The 17952-nt window shown below is 40.3% G+C and overlaps 1 pseudogene; it reads right to left on the bottom strand.

Moving 5' to 3' along the window:
* Nucleotides 1–11873: 11873 nt before the first annotated feature.
* Nucleotides 11874–12707, bottom strand: LOC101350774 (40S ribosomal protein S3a pseudogene; annotated as a pseudogene).
* Between the last annotated feature and the right edge of the window lie 5245 nt (nucleotides 12708–17952).

Below are 17952 nucleotides of genomic sequence, written 5' to 3'. Positions count from 1 at the left end.
CCTCCTTCTCCAATTGGCAGGGTCAGTCTCTCAGATATGGTACAGCAGGGCAGTTCTAGATGAAGAGGAGTTGCCGGGATGGGTTGTTTGTGGCACTTACTACAGCTACCAGGGCAGGTCGGTAAATCAGTGCAAGGCAGGTTCTGGTAGGCCATGCCTGTGCTGCTTGGTGGTGTGATGTTAAGCACACGGTGCAGGTAGGCAGGATGGAGGCGAGAGATTGTTATGTGTGGAGCTAAGATGGATATGGGAGAGAGGAGAGTGGAACAGGAGCCAAAAACATACAAACCACCCAAAAAGAGTGCTAGAGGAGATTGCCATTGGAGTGGAGAGATGAGAGACTATGAAATGGAGAAAAACAAAAAGGGGAAGAAGAAGAAAAAAAGAAAAGAATGAATAAATAAAAATTAGAAAGAAAAAAGAACAGCAAAGCTCCCAGGGATCCCACCGGTGTGGCTGCAAGGTCTGGGGAAGTTGTTCCCAGGTGTTGCAGTACAGCCTGGCTAGAAGGTGTAGAGGTATTCAGCACCAGGTATTCAGGGAACAGGAAGAGACAGAAGGTATAGAGAGATGGGAAACTGAGTAGTGAAGAAAGACAAAAAGGGAAAAAGGGAAAATAAAACAAAGCAAATTAAAAAAAAAGAACAAGAAAAGCCTCCCAATAAACAGAAAAAAAAAAAAACCCACAAAAAAAGAAATGCCCTCAGGGATCCCTCTGCGCATCTGCGTAAGCTGAGGGGGTAGGTCTCAAGCCGTGTAGCACTGCCTGGCCAGAAAGGGCTCCCGACTCGAGAAAAGGAAAAGAAAACAAACAAACAATTCAAAACAGACAAACAAACAACAGATCTGGGATCCCACCCGCATGGCAGCCCAGGCCAGGAAGCAGTTCCACACTTGAACGGAGCTCCACAGCCCCTTAGGAAGAAGCAAAGATGGCACATGGAGCCAGGTATTTGAGCGAAAGGAGGAGGAGATGGTGAGAGGTAAGAAAGAAATCAAAAGAAGCAGAAAAAAGCAACACCAGCAGCCAACAAATGGTACTCAGGGAATTGGCCAGTGCAGGCGGGTGAAATCCAAGCAGCCGATGCTTCCCAGCCAAGAGACTGTGGCCGCGGGAAGCAGAGGAGGTCGAGTTGGGGTGAAGAAGGGTAAGGGGGTGGGAAAGCGTATATCACCCATTTCTGGATGTTCTGCCTCCTTCTGGAAGCTCTGTGAAGCTGCTTTCTTGTACCCCCTATTTGCTGGTCTCTGATAGTCCAAGATAGCGGATCTGCACTGCATTAGCTGATAGGGGACCTCTGCATGAATCTCTCCTTGCTCTCCTTTCTCTGTCAGTTTTCTCACTCCGTTTGGTGCTTGGCTGAGTTCTTTATCTCTTCATTTGATGTTTTAGGGTTTCAGGATTGCTGTTTTCTCTGTTTGACTTAGTTTTTCGGATCTTTGCTGTGGAGGGATGGCGTGGTGCTTCTGCCTAGAGCACCATTTTGCTGGAAGTCTCCTTTGCCCATTTTTAAATTGCGTTATTTGTCTTTTGTTGTTGAGGTTTTGCAGTATCTTGTAGATTTTAGAGATTAGATGCTGATTGGATTTGTTGTAGCCAATAATTTTTTCCCAGTCTGTAGGTAGTCTTTTTACACTTTTGGTGAAGTCTTTTGATGAGCATAAGTGTTTGATTTTTAGAGGCTCCGAGTTATCTAGTTTCTCTTCTGGTGTTTGTGCATTGTTAGTAACGTTATGTATTCTCTTTATGCTATGTATTAGGACTCCTAGCATTGTCCTTATTTTTTCTTCCATGATTTTTATCATTTTAGATTTTATATATTTGGGTCTTTGATCCATTTTGAGTTAGTTTTTGTGCATGGTGTGAAGTATGGGTCTTGTTCCAGTTTTTTGCAGATGGACATCCAGTTATGCCAGCACTATTTGTTAAAGAGACTGTCTTTTCCCCATTTGGTGAACTTTGGGCCTTAGTCAAATATCAGCTGCTCATAGGTGGATGAATTTATGTCTAGATTGTCAATTCTGTTCCACTCGTCTACATATCTTTTGTTGTACCAGTACCAGGCTGTTTTGACTGTTGTGGTGGTCTAATAGGTTCTAAAATCAGGTAGTGTGAGGCCTTCCACTTTGTTGTTCTTCTTCAATAATGCTTTACTTTTCTGGGGCCTCTTCCGTTTCTATATGAAGTTGGTGACTTGTTTCTCCATCTCATTAAAAAAATGCCATTGGAATTTGGATCCAGATTGCATTGTATCTGTAGATTGCTTTGGGTAGAATTGACATTTTCACAATGTTGAGTTTTCCTATCCGTGGGCAAGGTATGTTTTTACACTTATGTAGGTCTCTTTTGGCTTCTTGCATTAGTGTCTTGTAGTTTTCATTGTATAGGTCTTTTACATCTCTGGTTAGATTTATTCCTAAGTATTTTGTCTTCTTGAGGGCTATTGTAAATGGTATTGATTTGGTGATTACTTCTTCGAAGTTCTCTTTGTTGGTATAGAGGAATCCAGCTGATTTTTGTATGTTTATATTGTATCTTGATACTTTGCTAAAATCTTCTATTAGTTCCAGTAGTTCTCTTGTGGATTCTTTGGGGTTTCCAGTGTCTTTTTTTAAAATAATATTTTATTGTGTTTTCAGTGAAAGTTTACACAGCAAATCAGGTTCCTGTTTAACAATCACTGCACAAATTGTTCAATAACATTGGTTACGTTTTTCACAATGTGTCAACATTCTCATTAGTTCCATTCTGAATGTTCCATTTCCAGTAATCTAGTTTCCCTGTCACCTTACCCTTCCATCTTTACTTTAGAGTATTTGTAGACCCTTTGGTTTCATACAGATGATTTTTAAAGTTGTGCAGTACTCATGGGTGATATTCTTTATTTTATGAGCCAATCTGTTATTTAGCTAAAAGGTGATCTCTGGGGATAGTTTAAGTTTGTCAAAGAATAAAAATGCATAATCTGTTAAAATGAAAGTAAAGAGATTTACTGAAGTTTTGAAAATGATTCAAACCAGGAAATGTGAGGTTCACAAAGTGAAACCAGGTGCTCCGAGGTGGTGGAGTTATGGAGACATATTTATAGAGTGAGAACAAAGAACTTAAAGTACACTACTTTGATTGGATGTTATAAACTTAGATCAGTGTAAGGCAGGATTACTTGAAGTGGGAACTTTACAGTGATGGGTTAAGATAATTGCAGAAATTTGTAATTATGGGGGGGGGAATCTATGAGAGTGATCACAAGATGCTTACAAGGCATTCTTTCCGAGAACATTCTGTTAAGGTAGTTCCCTTGAGCAAAACATTTTCTTCAAGGCTGCCTGCTTAGGAAATTTCAGATAAGGATTTGCATCAAAACTCCCTACACTGCATTCTTTCTATATCTTTGGCTTAACTACACAGAAAAACATTTCCTGAGTCACGGGCTTAAGTCTGTCTAAAGGTTAATGGCAGTTAAAGAAGTGAACAGTGGTTAGAAGGGAGTCAGGACTCAGACCCAGACCAGCCATTTTATTAAAGTCAGATGCCTCAATTTTGGGGCTCTCATGCATTCCCTCCTTTTGATCAAGGATTTCAATGAACATTCTTTGATCACTATTGTAAGAATGCTTTCTTCTGCATAGACTTCCCAGTGGTATCCCTTGTTCAGGTGGACGCTTATCTTAATAAGCTTTTAAGACCCCAGGCACCACCTGTATATAGGTGGTTGGGCACCATCTAACCTCTTCCCATGCTTTTGCTTAGCATTCTTCTTCTGTGATCAGTAGTCAAAGGGCTATGTGGAGCGAGGTCACATCAGAGGAACAGCTTGACAGTTTGAAAGGCTAGTCTATGACCTTGTCATAAAAATGAATTTCATCTATATAAATAATTCTCCTCATAGGTGTTAGGTTGGTTCTTTGAATCAAACATTGGATGTAACTTTTAGTCAGTATTTGACTGTTCCAAGAATGATTACAGCAACAATAAGTATCATTAACCCAATTAATGATTTGACCCAGGAAATAATTCCAGAAGGAGCTAACTAAAAATATTGAACCAGAGTCTTTTATATCTAACCAGGTAGCCTTTTGGCACAACTTTTCAATGTCTTGTTCTACCTTTTTAGAGGAGTTAATCTAAATGCAACAGGAGGTATTAATTGTAGCACAAACACCTCCTTGATGGGCTAAAAGGAAGTCTAAAGTTATCCAGTTATCCAGGACTACTTTGACAATAGAATCTAAAGATTTTTTTTTTGGACATTCATGCCATCAGCAATGTCATTAGCAATTTGTTCCACTGAGGAGGACACGTTTTGAAGTGCCCATTCTAATTCTGCTACTCCATAAAAGGAGAGGATCTTAAAAACCTATATCCCATTCCAGGATTGAGTCCAATGGGATTATAATATCCGTAAATGTCTCCCAAGTTATCTCTTCTAATTCTGGCTAACAATTAAGGCTAGTAGTCCAATGTTAACTATCATTATAGGGTGGGGATCTAAAGGTACCCCTAGATGGCCTAAGGTGTATTGATTTGTCATATTCCATCCATATAAACAGGGTAATGCCCAAGAATAGTGTTCCTTACTTGGGTTTGGTCTTTTTTTAGTGCGATATTCTGTTCCTCCACATAAAAAAATATATAAGGAACACAGATCATTTTTTTTCTGGTATAATTGTGTGGGAAGGGAATGTTTTGATTAACTTGTTCAAGACAATGCTCTGCTAAAGAATTGTTGTGAATAGATGAATGCCCCATTTTTAGAAGGTTCCAGAGTCTATAGGAGCCCTGGTGGCATAGTGATTAAGAGATACAGCTGCAAACCAAAAGGTTGGCAATTCAAATCCAACAGTTGCTCCTTGGAAGCCCTTTGGGGCAGTTCTACTCTGTCCTATAGGATTGCTATGAATTGAAATTGACTCAACAGCAACAAGTTAGAGTCTAGTACAAAGGGAGGAATGAGCTATTCTTCCTGCAGTCAGGTAATTCCTTTCCTTTACTTGATAAAATTCCAAAGTATCTAGGGAATTCTCCATGTTGGACTGAATAGCTAATTTGGCAAACATAAACACCTCTTCATTTCGCAAAACAAGCTCTCAAGCATTCCATGGCCTGGTCAGGGATTATGGGTGGGGTTAAATTAAAACATGATACCTGAGGTTGGGCTAACAATCTAGGAGGATACCATGGTCTAACATGTATGGCTCCCTTAAAGGTGATGTTGAGGTTAACAGTAGCATTGGGGATAAAACTATAATTCAATATAGAGGTTGCTAATGGATCTGAATTCTGATGTCCAGATTTTGGAATCTGATGGCAAATCCAGCAGGCAGTCAAATTACTGGCACTAGTCACTGCTTGGGATAATCTGACAAAGACATTTTCATGCCATGCATTAGTGAGAATCACGATAATATAGTAAGAAAATATTAGAGATAGGCTTTGTAATGAAAAGAGACAAACCAAATAGTATAACAAAGCGAAAATCATAAAAATAATGGATGTAGTAAAACAAGTTCCTCTTTCAGTAATTTGCATGGAAAAAAGAATATTAAAACAGGGAGATTATTTCAACAAAGTACAATACAGTAATTAATAGAAGTATGGCAAAAAGCACAAAGCAAAATACAAAGATACTGACAGTCTGCATGACAATTCTTACCAGGCAATAAACTCAAGTTTGTAAAGCAGAGCAATTTCAAAAGTAATAGGTATTAAACGAAGTTCAACATCTTCAAAAGTCTGCATCAGGTGGATTTCACACGGGGGTCTTGTTCCATGGTCTTGAGGGAAGCTGTCTACTTAAGACATCATCTGCTTCTCGCCACCAAGTTGTTCGAATTTCAGTTTGAGTCTTCCTGTAAGCTGAACAGTCCAGGTAGACGCAGCCCTGGATTTCTTTAACTGGGACAGATGTATCCAAGTATTTACTCCTTGTGATTTAGCAGCACAAGTGTTAGTGAGAAGCACCAAGTATGGTCCTTTCCAATGAAGCTCAAGGGAGTCTTTCAACTGATGTCTGTCATGGATTGAATTGTGTCCCCCCAAAATATCTGTCAACTTGGCTAGGCCATGATTCCCAGTATTACGTGATTGTCCACCATTTTGTCATCTGATGTGATTTTCCTATGTTTTGTAAATCCTGCCTTTATGATGTTAATGAGGCAGGATTAGAGGCAGCTATGTTAATGAGGCAGAACTCAATCTACAAGATTAGATTATGTCTTAAGTCAATCTCTTTTGAGATATAAAAGAGAGAAGTGAGCAGAGAGGCATGGGGACCTCCTACCACCAAGAATACAGAACCAAGAGGAGAGCACGTCCTTTGGACCTGGGGTCCCTGTGCTAAGAAGCTGTTTGACTGGAGGAGATTGATAACAAGGACTTTCCCCCAGAGCCAACAGAGAAAGCCTTTCCCTGGAGCTGGCACACTGAATTTGGACTTCTAGTTACTAGACAGTGGGAGAATAAACTGTTTGTTGAAGCCAACCACTTATGGTATTTCTGTTATAGCAACACTAGATAACTAAGCACTAGACAACTCTTCCAATAAACGTAATCTCCAGGTTTAATGGGAGGAAATTGGGACAAATCTGATTTTTGGTTATCAAAAGCTGCTTTCACTTGTGTGGCATACTCCTTGGAATACTGAATCAGGGAATGACAATATTTTAGTAAGCTAGCTTGAAGTAAGTTGGAATCAGTCCATGCTGACCAGTAAGGGAGGGCCATAGCCCATCCAGTAATGATTTTTTATGGGGTCAATTTATGTAATCTGAATGGAGTAGACCTTCAATTTAAAAGGACAAGAGGGAGCACTTGGACCCAAGACAAGTGAAGAGATGTGGAAAATTTGGCTAACTTGAGTTTTAATAGTATCATTGGTCCTCTCCACAAGGCCTAAAGATTGAGGATGGTAAGAATAATGGAGTCTTGGAAAAATAGGGAAAATTTTACATAGTTCCTTTATTACTTGGACAGTAAAGTGGATACTTCAATCACTGTAAAGGGTTTTGGGGGCTCCTCAAGTAGGGATATTTTCCAAAAGTTTCTCAGCTACAAAGTTTGCAGTGGCTCAATGGCACAAAAAACATCTACCCAATGGGAGAATCTACAGAGCATCACTAATACAAATTGATAGCCATTCAAGGGTGGAAGTTGAATAAAATCAATTTGTAATTTGAGCACAGGCCCTGAAGGTAGGAAGTATTTCCCAGCTGGGACTTTATATGGTTTACCTGAATTAAATTGAGAACATATAGATCAATGTGAGGTGATGTAATAAGTGGCTTCAAAGAAATGCCCCCACCAATATTTCTACAATATTTCCATTATTTTATGTCTTCTCAAGTGGGAGTTCATATGTAATGCTTTCATCATGGGGATTTGGAGAGATTTGGGAAGGACAGGCAAGTGATAGGTCCTATCCATATCCCTGAAGTAAACTCCTGGGAGCAATCATATTTCTTCCACGTCTCAATTTCATCTTTTGATATGCAAAAAAGTGTTCGAAGGAGATTGTACTGGGAGTACAGCCATCTTCTTTAAGTAGCTCAGAAGGGTAGTAGTAAGAAGGGTCTTTATCATGGTGATCATGGTTAAAAATTTCCTGGGTTTGTTATGTTGAGAACAGGTAGGACAATGAGAAACAACATGTTCTGCAGCGCTAGAAAAATCACCCCACCAACACTTTTGTAATGGAGTAATCATTTCATCTTGTCCTAAATGTGCATGTTCATGTAAGTTACAAATCATGCGAACATGCAAAAATTTTGGTAGGAAAAAGTGTTATCAGGCCCTACCCATAACTTTGTTCCTGGGTTTTGGTAGCAAGAAGCTTTATCCCAAGTCTCAGTTTTGTCCTTTGGGGCTATTTGCTGGTGCCTGAAAAGCAGCTCTGAAGCTGCATGAATGTCATGATTGTATTTAATGGTTGTTGAGGAAGTGGTGGTTGAGGAAGTACTTGAATTACATCTCTCCTTTTCATCATGATTGGGATTAGAACTGTCACAATCATGGATGAAAACTTGGTTGGATACCTTTAAAGCAAGAAGCCACTGAGAAGCAGCTTGTTTGGCCATACTGTTGGCTAAGTTGTTGAGTCCTAGGAATGCTCTCAATTGTGTTTTGAAGTTGGAACAGGAAAGGCTAAGATAGTTTCTTTCCTTTTGGGATCAATTGTGATCCCTTTTGCTGAAATTAAGTGTCTCAGATATTTAACTGATGTCTGAGCCTGTTGAAGTTTCTCTTTAGAGGCCTTATGTCCACCATTAGCCAAATATTTCAATAAAAAGAATGCTGTCTTCAAAGCAAGCCTGTTGAAACCTAGAACAGACCAGTAAATCATCAATATATTGCAATAAGGTGGATCCTTGAGCAAACTGTGGAGGTTGTAAATCTGCACGTGGAATTTGAGAAAAGTAAGCAGGGGACTCAGTAAAGCCTTGAGCCATTACAATCCAAGTGAATTGTTGGTCCCCCACCCCAAGTGAAAGCAAACAAATATTGGCTGTCTGGGTGTACAAATATGCAAAGATTCATTACAGTAAAATGAGTGGCTTCAGTAGGAACATTAGAAAGAAGCAAGAGAGTGTCAGGAACTATTGGAAATCTAGGAATAAAAATGCAATTTATGGCTTGTTAATCCTGCACAAACTTCCAGGCTCAGTTATTTTGTTTCTTTACTGGAAAAACAGGAGTGTTGCAAGGACTAGTACAAGGGATAATTAAACCTTTGGCGAGAAAGTCCTGAATTATTGGTGTTAATTCCTTCTTTTGCTTCTCGTTTTAAAGGGTACTAAGAAATCTTAGGCAATGGTTTGGAAGTACCAACTTGAATTTCAGTGGGGTCTGCAGACAACACCTTACCAACATCCATGGAAATAGTGGCCCAGAGGGTTTCTGGCACTGATGAAAGACAGTCTAAAGGAGTGGGAAGGGCAGAGGATCTTCCTTCCTGCAAGGACATAGTAAGTGCCTGTAAGTAACAAAAAGCTTCCACTTGTGAGGTTTCTTCAGTCTCGTGGTGACTATTAGGGAGTTCTAATAATATCTCCTCTTGATCATTAAATTGTATAGACAATTCCATTTAGCTAATAAGTCTCTTCCTATTATATTATCTGGGGTATCATCACTATGTAAAAACGGTTGTAAATCTATTACAGGACCAAAGGATATAGGAATAGGCTTAGAGTGGATTAAAGTCTGTTCTTTATTAGTAACCCCCACAACTTTAGAGGTTTTTGTACTCTGAGGCAGAGGCTTCTGTAAGCATGTGGGTTTGTTGCAGACAGGGTGGCACCAGTGTCAATTAAAAATTTACAAGGTTCTGCTTTAATTCGAATAACTGTCTCTCCTTGAGAATTCAGTGCCACCATTGGAAAAACCCCTGTTATGTCCCTGGAGCTCCTTCATTCTGATTCAAGTTGATTTTTGTTCATTGGAAAATTGCTCGTCTTATTCTTTAATTTTATGCAATCTTTCTTGAAGTGTCTAGGTTTCTTACAATAATGGCAAATATCAAGTTTAGTACTTCCAAAGGGCTTAAATCTCTTTTGATGGGGAGACTGTAATTGTTGCAACTGCAAAGGCATTAATTTATTTGCCATGGTGGTTTGTTTAATTTCCAAGGTTTGATCAAGTTCAGCAGCTAAATCAGCCAGCTCGATGATTGGAATGGCTTTCAAGTCTAGCCAATGCCTTTTTACTAAGACTGAAAGTTTAGGGTTAAGACCAGATATAAACACTGCATTAAAAGTCCCTGATGTCCCTGGGGTGAAAGGGTTAAGCCCCGAATGTTCAGCAAATCTTTGAAATAACTGAGTTGGATAGTCATAGATAATTTCATCTTTATTTTGTGTACAAGAGTGGTCCAGTCTATTATAGGGGAAATATGAAGGGCATCAAGTAAATCCTCCCCTTTCTTTTGAGCTTCCTGGTATCTTTGGGTACCTGGGCATCTTTCCAGTCAGCATGCTCTAACCATAATTGAGCATCCCCAGGGCTCATTAGCATATGAACCAGCTGATATAAATTAGGCAACCCTGGTTGATAGGCCTCAATAAAGATTTTAAATTCTTTAGCAAATTTATAGAGGTACTTTTGCAAATCTGGAAAATCCTTAGCAATGCTGTATAATTCAATGTGAGTCCAAGGGACAAAGGAAACACCTGGCTCTTTAGGAGCTTCCCTGGTACTGACTCCAGGTCCTTGAGGTCGAATTTTAAAAGGCTTTCAGAGATAGGGTTTTTGTTTTTTTTCTTTAGTAGATTCTTTTGGAAAGAAAGAGAGCCCTGAGAGAGTAAGAAGGGAGGGATGGATATAGGGAAGACACAGCCAGTGGGGGAGCAGAGGGAACAGGAACAGATGCCTGACATTCTAATTCTTTATACTTTTTGGTCAATTTAGAAGTAGTGTCTTGCATTGAGGCTAGCCTGCTTTACTGATGACTTTTGGAAGCTTCTATAACCAGTCAAAATAAACATCCCATTATGATTGCCAAATGCGGGAACCTTTTTCTTCTAATTTACTGCCCAGAAAAATTAGTTTGCCTGGGTCAAAGGAGCCCCATATGGACTGTTAATGTCCTAAACTGTCCTTGGTAAAGTCATACCAGCGCTCCAAAAACTGGCAGGTATGGGGGCTGAAATGTATATTCATATAAGTGGCCAGGGTGCTCGAAGGCAGCCCTGCTATGTCCTTGGGGCTAGCATTCCTCATTTTATTAAAACAGTGAACTATATGTACTGTTAAACCTGAATGTGCACTGAAACTCTGAATGTACATGGACATTAAATGTGTGCTGAACTCCTGAGTGTGCACTGAAGAAAAGATGAGTTCAAACTTAATGGGCTGAAACTTCTTGCTTTCCCGAGATCAGACCAGTCTTATCAGGGATTTGCCACTAGATGGCAGCCTTGCAAAAGGTAATTTGTTAATGAACTCATCAAAATGTTCAAAGAGTGAACTGAAAATGAAAGCACAGGAGAAAAGAAAGCCAGCAATAAACCTGTAAGAACATCTGTGCAAAGAGATTGGAGGCTCAATTAGAGAAGCTGTTTATGTGGGATGACTCCCAGGATCCCATGGCAATGGAAAGGGTTCAAGGGGCCTGTGCTGGCACTGAAGCTTTTTGGTCCTCACTGTTCCAGGGGCTGCTGAAGATAATGCACCTTTGAATCCCATGTATCTGACAACAAAAACATGTACTCTGTTGAAATAAAAGCAAAGAGATTTATTGAAGTTTCAAAAACAATTCAAACCAGGAAATATGAGGTTCTAAGGTGAAACCAGAGGCGCCAAGGTAGTGGAGTTAAGGTAGAGTGAGAACAAAGAACTTAAGGTACACTACTTTGACTGGAAGTTATAAACTTAGATCAGTGTAAGGTGGGATTACTTGAAGGGGAGGGGCTATACAGTGATTGCTTTAGATGAGATAAATTGCAGAAGTTCGTCATGGTGGGGTCTATGGGCGTGATTACAAGTTGCTTACAAGACATTCTTTCTGAGAACATTCTGTTAAAGTAGTTTCCTTGAGCAAAACATTTTCTTCAAGGCTGCCTGCTCAGGAAATTTCAGATAAGGATTTGCATCAAAACTCCCTATTCTGCATTCTTTCTATATCTTTGGCTTAACTACGCAGAAAAACATTTCCTCAGTTATGGGCTTAAGTCTGCCTAAAGGTTAATGGCAGTTAAAGAAGAGAACAAGAGTTACAATGGAGTCAGGACTCAGACCTAGGCCAGCCATTTTACTAAAGTCAAATGACTCAATTTTGGGGCTCTCACACAGGTTCAACGTTTAAAGAGTATCTCAGGGTCATAGTCTCAGGGAGTTTTCTAGTCTCAACTGGTCCAGTAAGTCTGGACTTTTTTTTTTCACAAATAAGATCTTTTATTTGTCATCATTAAAAATCTGAATTTTAAACAGATTCTTGAACAGGTGGCTCATAGCCATCAGCTCGTTCAACTTTAGCACCTGTCTCATCTCTGGTAGCTTTTCCAAAACTACTACCTTCACAATGAAGCTCCATGAGTTTTCCCAATTCAAACTTGGGCTTCTTCAGCATTTCTACTTTTCTAACAAACACATCATGGAGAGGATACATAGATTGGCAAGCCTTTTCTATGTCTTTTCCAATGCTGTCTGGAATCTATTTATTGACCACTTCTTTCAAGTCATTTGTCTGCACCTCTCGGGTCATGATATCCATCATTTTATTCCAGATTTGGTGGAGCTGTTGGTGCTGAGCATAAGACGTCTTCCAAATCTGATTGTTGCATTTTTTAGTAAAACCAACACAGAACAGACGAAGCAAATAACCATCGGTAGTCTTGACATCAGCATGAGCTTCAATCATGGTCTGCCATTTTTTGACCATGGAGCACATTTTGTCACGGGTAGGATCCATGCCATGGAAGTTGGTCAGACAGTTTTTGCCCTGAACATCCTCAGTAATTAGCTTGAATTTTCTAAATGCAACTTCATTGTTCTGCAGATCAGCAAGGCTCACTTCAAAAACACGACCCTTGAGGCCATCAGATGCAATTTTTGTTCCTTGAGTCCTTGTGACCAGTGTTTTCCCAATATTTCTTATATAGAACATAGCTGGTGCCTTCACATCATACCAATCTTTCTTAGAAAGTGGATCAACCACTTTCTTCTTGGCTCCTTTTTTGCTACCTTTTGTAAGGTGCTTGTTCTTGCCTACCGCCATGTTGCTGCTCAGAGAGCCAAAAGGGAAGCCTGGACTTTTTAGAATTTGAGTTCTGTTCCACATTTTTTCTCCCATACTATCAGGACGCATCTATTGTCACCCTTGTCAGAATGGCCAGTAGTAGTAGCTGGGCACCATCTAGTTCTTCTTAGTCTCAGGGTAGATGAGGCTATGGTTCATGTACTAGTTTCTGTGGACTAATTTCTTCTCTGTATCTTTGATTTCCTTCCTCTTTTGCTCCAGATGAGTAGAGACCAATAGTTGTATTTAAACACCTACAGTTTTAATATCTGACTCTCAGGCATATGTGTTCCAGCCTTGGCAAAATTTTGTTGACTTAGTGCTTCTCTGATGGGAAGGGGCAGAGGAATGGGATGAGGAGAGTGGTTTGCTATTCTCTTCCACTGCATCAGCATATTTAAAGCACAACTAATTATCCTCTCCTTTAAAGCAGGTTGGCCTCCCAACTACATCTTCTCTGTAGGTGGGTTTGCTGGTTTGTATACGGTTCTCTTAATTAATAAGGCTTCCATTTCTCTTCTTTCTGAAAACAAAAACAGAAAATAAAGACTAAAGAAACCTCAAAGCAACAAAACATATCAATGCCTTCGTTAAAATACTTCTCATGTCCATTATGTTCTTTCTGTTTCCACAGGCACTCCCTAAACCAGATTTTTACCATTTCACTTTGGAGAATCCCCTTCCCCCTCCCCATTTTCTTATATTCAGACTGCCCCTACTTCATTCTCTTCTCCATCCTACAAACTGTTTCTTAACTATCACTTGCATCAGGTCTCTCATCTGTCCCAAACACTTTAACGGCTCTCAAGTTGCTACTACATTCAGTCTAAACTACTCGCCCTCATTCCTGAGACCTCTTGCTCTGACCTCATCCTTACCAAATAGCCCGGTCCTTATCTCCCTCTGCTCCAGTTTGGTTAGGTTCCTCCTGGCACCACATTCACTCCCCCTCTTTACTGCCTAATGCTCTCCTTCCCTCCCTGACTACTTGAGCTTCTGTTGAGCTCAGTCTCCTCTAGAGGGCTGCAATACTTTTAGTATTCTCCCACAATCTAACAGGTGACATTGTTTGCTGCTTTTTATAATGTGTGTCTGTTTTGTCCTGCCATGTAAGTTGTCATCCATGTCAGAAGAGGGATCAAGGCTTTTATGCACTTTCTATAATGCCACTTTTCTGGACACAATGCTGAGCATACTGTAAATGCTCAATTAATACTTGCTGTGAATCACATTTGACCTCTCCTTCCACAGTACATTGTTTATACTTTGATTATACCACTTATCATAGTTTACCTTCTTTTAAAGGTAGAGCCCCTATCTTTTTCCTCTGCTGCACTGGAAGTTCCTCAAGTATAGGGAACATATTGTACTCAACTTTGCATTTTTCACAGCATTTAACAGAGTGCTATAGTTGAAGATAAGGAGCCCTGTTGGTGCAGTGGTTAAGCGCTCCGATCTGCTAACCGAAAGGTCGGCCGTTTGAACCCGTCAGCTGCTCCGCAGGAGAAAAAAGTGGCAGTCTACTTCTGTAAAGACTGCAGCCTTGTAAACCCTATGGGGCAGTTCTACTCTGTCCTATAGGGTCTCTATGAATCAGAATCAACTTGAGAGCAGTGGGAATCTTTATGGGAGCTGATCACCAAGTCTTTCTCCCATGGAGCTGGCAGTCAAGCTCTTAACCGTTGTACCACCAGGGCTCCTGCTTATAAGATACCAAACCAAACCAAACCAAACAAAAACAAAAACTCTAACCTGTTGCCGTCAAGTTGATTCGTCTCACAGCGACCCTATAGGACAGAGTAGAACTGCCCAAATAGGTTTTCCAAGGAGCGGCTGGTGGATTTGAACTGCCAAGCTTTTTGGTTAGCAGTTGAACTCTAAACCACTGCGCCATCAGGACCTTGCTTGTAAGGTAGGCACTAATATATTACTGTTTTACCTACGAATAAACCGGGCACTGACAGTTTAACTGGAGTATGAATCCAGTCAGGCCTCAGAATCTGCTCTTAACCAGTTGCTGACACTATCTCTTTAAGTGTGAGAGACATTTTAACATTAGTGAAATGTTCACATAATGGATGGAGTTAGACAAAGTATAAACTGCAGATCCATATCGTTGCCTGGAGATACATGCCTGAGGAGACTCTGAAACAGATAAATGAATGCGGGGACTGAGCATAGCAAGGGGGGCAGGCTGGAATCTGCTTGTAACTAAGAAAAGTCTAAATTATGTGGTTGCACTGTCACCTGCCTGAAGGAAAATGCTGTAGACATAAGGGGAGTGGTCTTCTTGGAGCTCGAGGAAAAGGGGTCAGAGGTTAAGACTCTTTCGTTGAACCAGCACTCTCCCAGGAGAGCAGCTGTAGATACAGCTCCACCAGGGCCTAGGTAAACAGGTTCTCCAGACCACCAGCCCCATTTTCTTCTACTTTGGTGCTCAGAAAGTGACCTTCTGATAATTCCACTTTTTAGGTTCCCTGATTACAGGAGGAAACCCTGGTGGCCTTAGTGACTAAGAGCTACGGCTGCTAACCAAAACGTCAGCAGTTTGAATCCACCAGCTGCTCCCTGGAAACTCTATGGGGCACTTCTACTGTGTCCTATAGGGTCGCTATGAGTCGGAATTGACTTGACGGTAGTGGGTTTGGTATTTTTGTTTTTGATTACAGGAAAGGGGTGCCTTGGATACTGTGTCTAACTTCTCTAGCCACTGGTGAGGAATATCCCATAATCCTGATTCCCCAGAGTATCGTAAGAGAAAAAGTGCTCCAAATTTGGTCTGGGGTGGAACTATTTCTTGTGATGTAAATCACACTTTCTTCTTGGAAGAAATTAGCATTAAAAATTAATTTAAACAACTTTCTGATGAACTTTAAAGGCATTAAGACTTGTTCTGTGAAATCAGTCACCTATCTAGTCAACAGCTGTCAAGAGACAAAAGTCTAGTGAACTTTAACCATATTTTCTTTTCTTTTCTTTCTGGGTACCCTCTGACAGTGATCATCTAACCATTGTCTTTTCTTTTTATATACATATATTTTTGTTTATTGTTATAGTTTAAATGAAGTTTACATTTCAAGTTAGTCTCCCATAGAAAAATTTATACATACATTGTTATGTGATCCTAATTGCTCTCCCCATACTGTGACAGCACACTCCTCCTTTCCACCCCTGATTCCCCATGTCCATTCAACTAGCTCCTAACCCCCTCTGCCTTCCCATCTCACCTCTGGACAGAAGCTGCCCGTTTAGTCTCTTGTATCTACTTGAGCTAAGAGACACACTCCTCATGAGTGTCACTTTATGTTCCACAGTCCAGTCCAATCCCTGTCTGAAGAGTTGGCCTTGGAAATTATTTTAGTTCTGGGCTGATAGAGAATCTGGGGGCCATGCTTTCTGGGGTTCCTCCAGTCTCATTCAGACCATTAAGTCAGATCTTCTTACTAGAATTTGAGTTCTGCACCCCACCTTTTTCCTGCTCTATCAGGGACTCTCTGTTGTGTTCCCTGTCAGGGCAGTCATTGGTGGTAGCCGGGCACTATCTAGTCGTTCTGGTCTGAGGCTGATGAAGTCTCTGGTTTATGTGGCCCTTTCTGTCTCTTGGGCTAATACTTTCCCTGTGACTTTGGTGTTCCTCATTCTCCTTTACTCTAGGTGGTTGGGACTAATTGATGCATCTTAGATGGCAGCTTACAAGCTGTTAAGACCCCAGACAGCACTCACCAAAGTAGGATGTAAAACATTTTCTTAATAAACTTTGTTATGCCAATTGACCTAGATGTCCCCTGAAAGCATGGTCCCCAGACCCCTACCCCTGCTACTCTGTCCCTCAAAGTGTTTGTTTGTATTCAGGAAACTTCTTAGCTTTGGTTTAGTCCAGTTGTGATGATTTCCCCTGAAGTGTGTGCTGTCCTTCCCTTCACCTAAGATAATTCTTATCTACTATCTAGTTAGTAAATAACCCTCACCCTCCCTCCGCACCCTCGTAACCATCAAAGAATGTTTTCTTCTGTGTTCAAACCTTTTCTTGAGTTCTTATAATAGTGGTCTTGTGTTCAAACCTTTTCTTGAGTTCTTATAATAGTGGTCTTATACAATATTTGTGCTTCTGTGACTGACTAAATTCACTCAGCATAATGACCTCCAGCTTCCTCCACATTGTAAGATGTTTCACGGCTTCATTGTTGTTCTTTATCGCTGCGTAGTATTCCATTGTGTGGATATACCATAATTTGTTTATCCATTTGTCCATTGATGGGCACCTAGTTGTTTCCATCTTTTTGCTACTGTGAACAGTGCTGCAATGAACATTGGTGTACATATATCCATTTGTGTGACGGCTCTTATTTCTCTAGGATATATTCCAAGGAGTGGGATAGCTGGATTGTATGGTACTTCTATTTCTAGCTTTTTAAGGAAGCACCAAATCGATTTCCAAAGTAATTGTACCATTTTACATTCCCACCAACAGTGTATGAGTATTCCAGTCTCTCTACAACCTCTCCAGCATTTATTATTTTGTGTTTTTTTTTTTTAATGCTAGCCTTGTTGCGGTGAGATGATATCTCATTGCTGTTTTGATCTGCATTTCTCTAATGGCTAATGATCATGAGCATTTCTTTTTAAAAAAAATTTTTTTTAATTGTACTTTAGATGAAAGTTTACAGAATAAATAGTTTCTCATTAAACAGTGGGTATGCATATTGTTATATGACATTGGTTAACAACTCCACGACGTGTCAACACTCTCCCTTCTCAAGCTTGGAGGACCTTTTTTTTTTTGGTGAAAATATGCATTTCAAAATTCCTACATGTACAATTCAGTGACATTGATTACATTCTTTCAGTTGTGCTGCTATTCTCACTATCCTTTTCCAAATTATTCCATCACCATTATCTTCAACTCACTGTCCCTTAGGCTTCCCATCAAACCTCTTGAATTGCTGTTGTCAATTTGATCTCACATAGATAATTCTTCTTTTTTTTTGGACTTTAGATGAAGGTTTACAGAACAATATATTTTCTCATTTAGCGGTTAGTACAATATTGCCCTATGACAATGGTTAACAACCCCACGATGTGTCAACACTGTCCTTTCTCAACCTTGAGTTCCCTATCACCAGATTTCCTGTCGCCTCCTGCCTTCTAGTCCTTGTCCCTGGACTGCTGTGCCTCATTAATCCCATTTTATTTTATGGGACTGTCCAATCCCTGGCCGAACGGT

The sequence above is a fragment of the Trichechus manatus genome, unplaced genomic scaffold, assembly GCF_000243295.1.
Source record: "Trichechus manatus latirostris isolate Lorelei unplaced genomic scaffold, TriManLat1.0 scaffold00273, whole genome shotgun sequence".
NCBI classification, from domain to species: Eukaryota; Metazoa; Chordata; class Mammalia; order Sirenia; family Trichechidae; genus Trichechus; species Trichechus manatus.
This window is presented reverse-complemented; position numbering and strand designations above follow the sequence as displayed.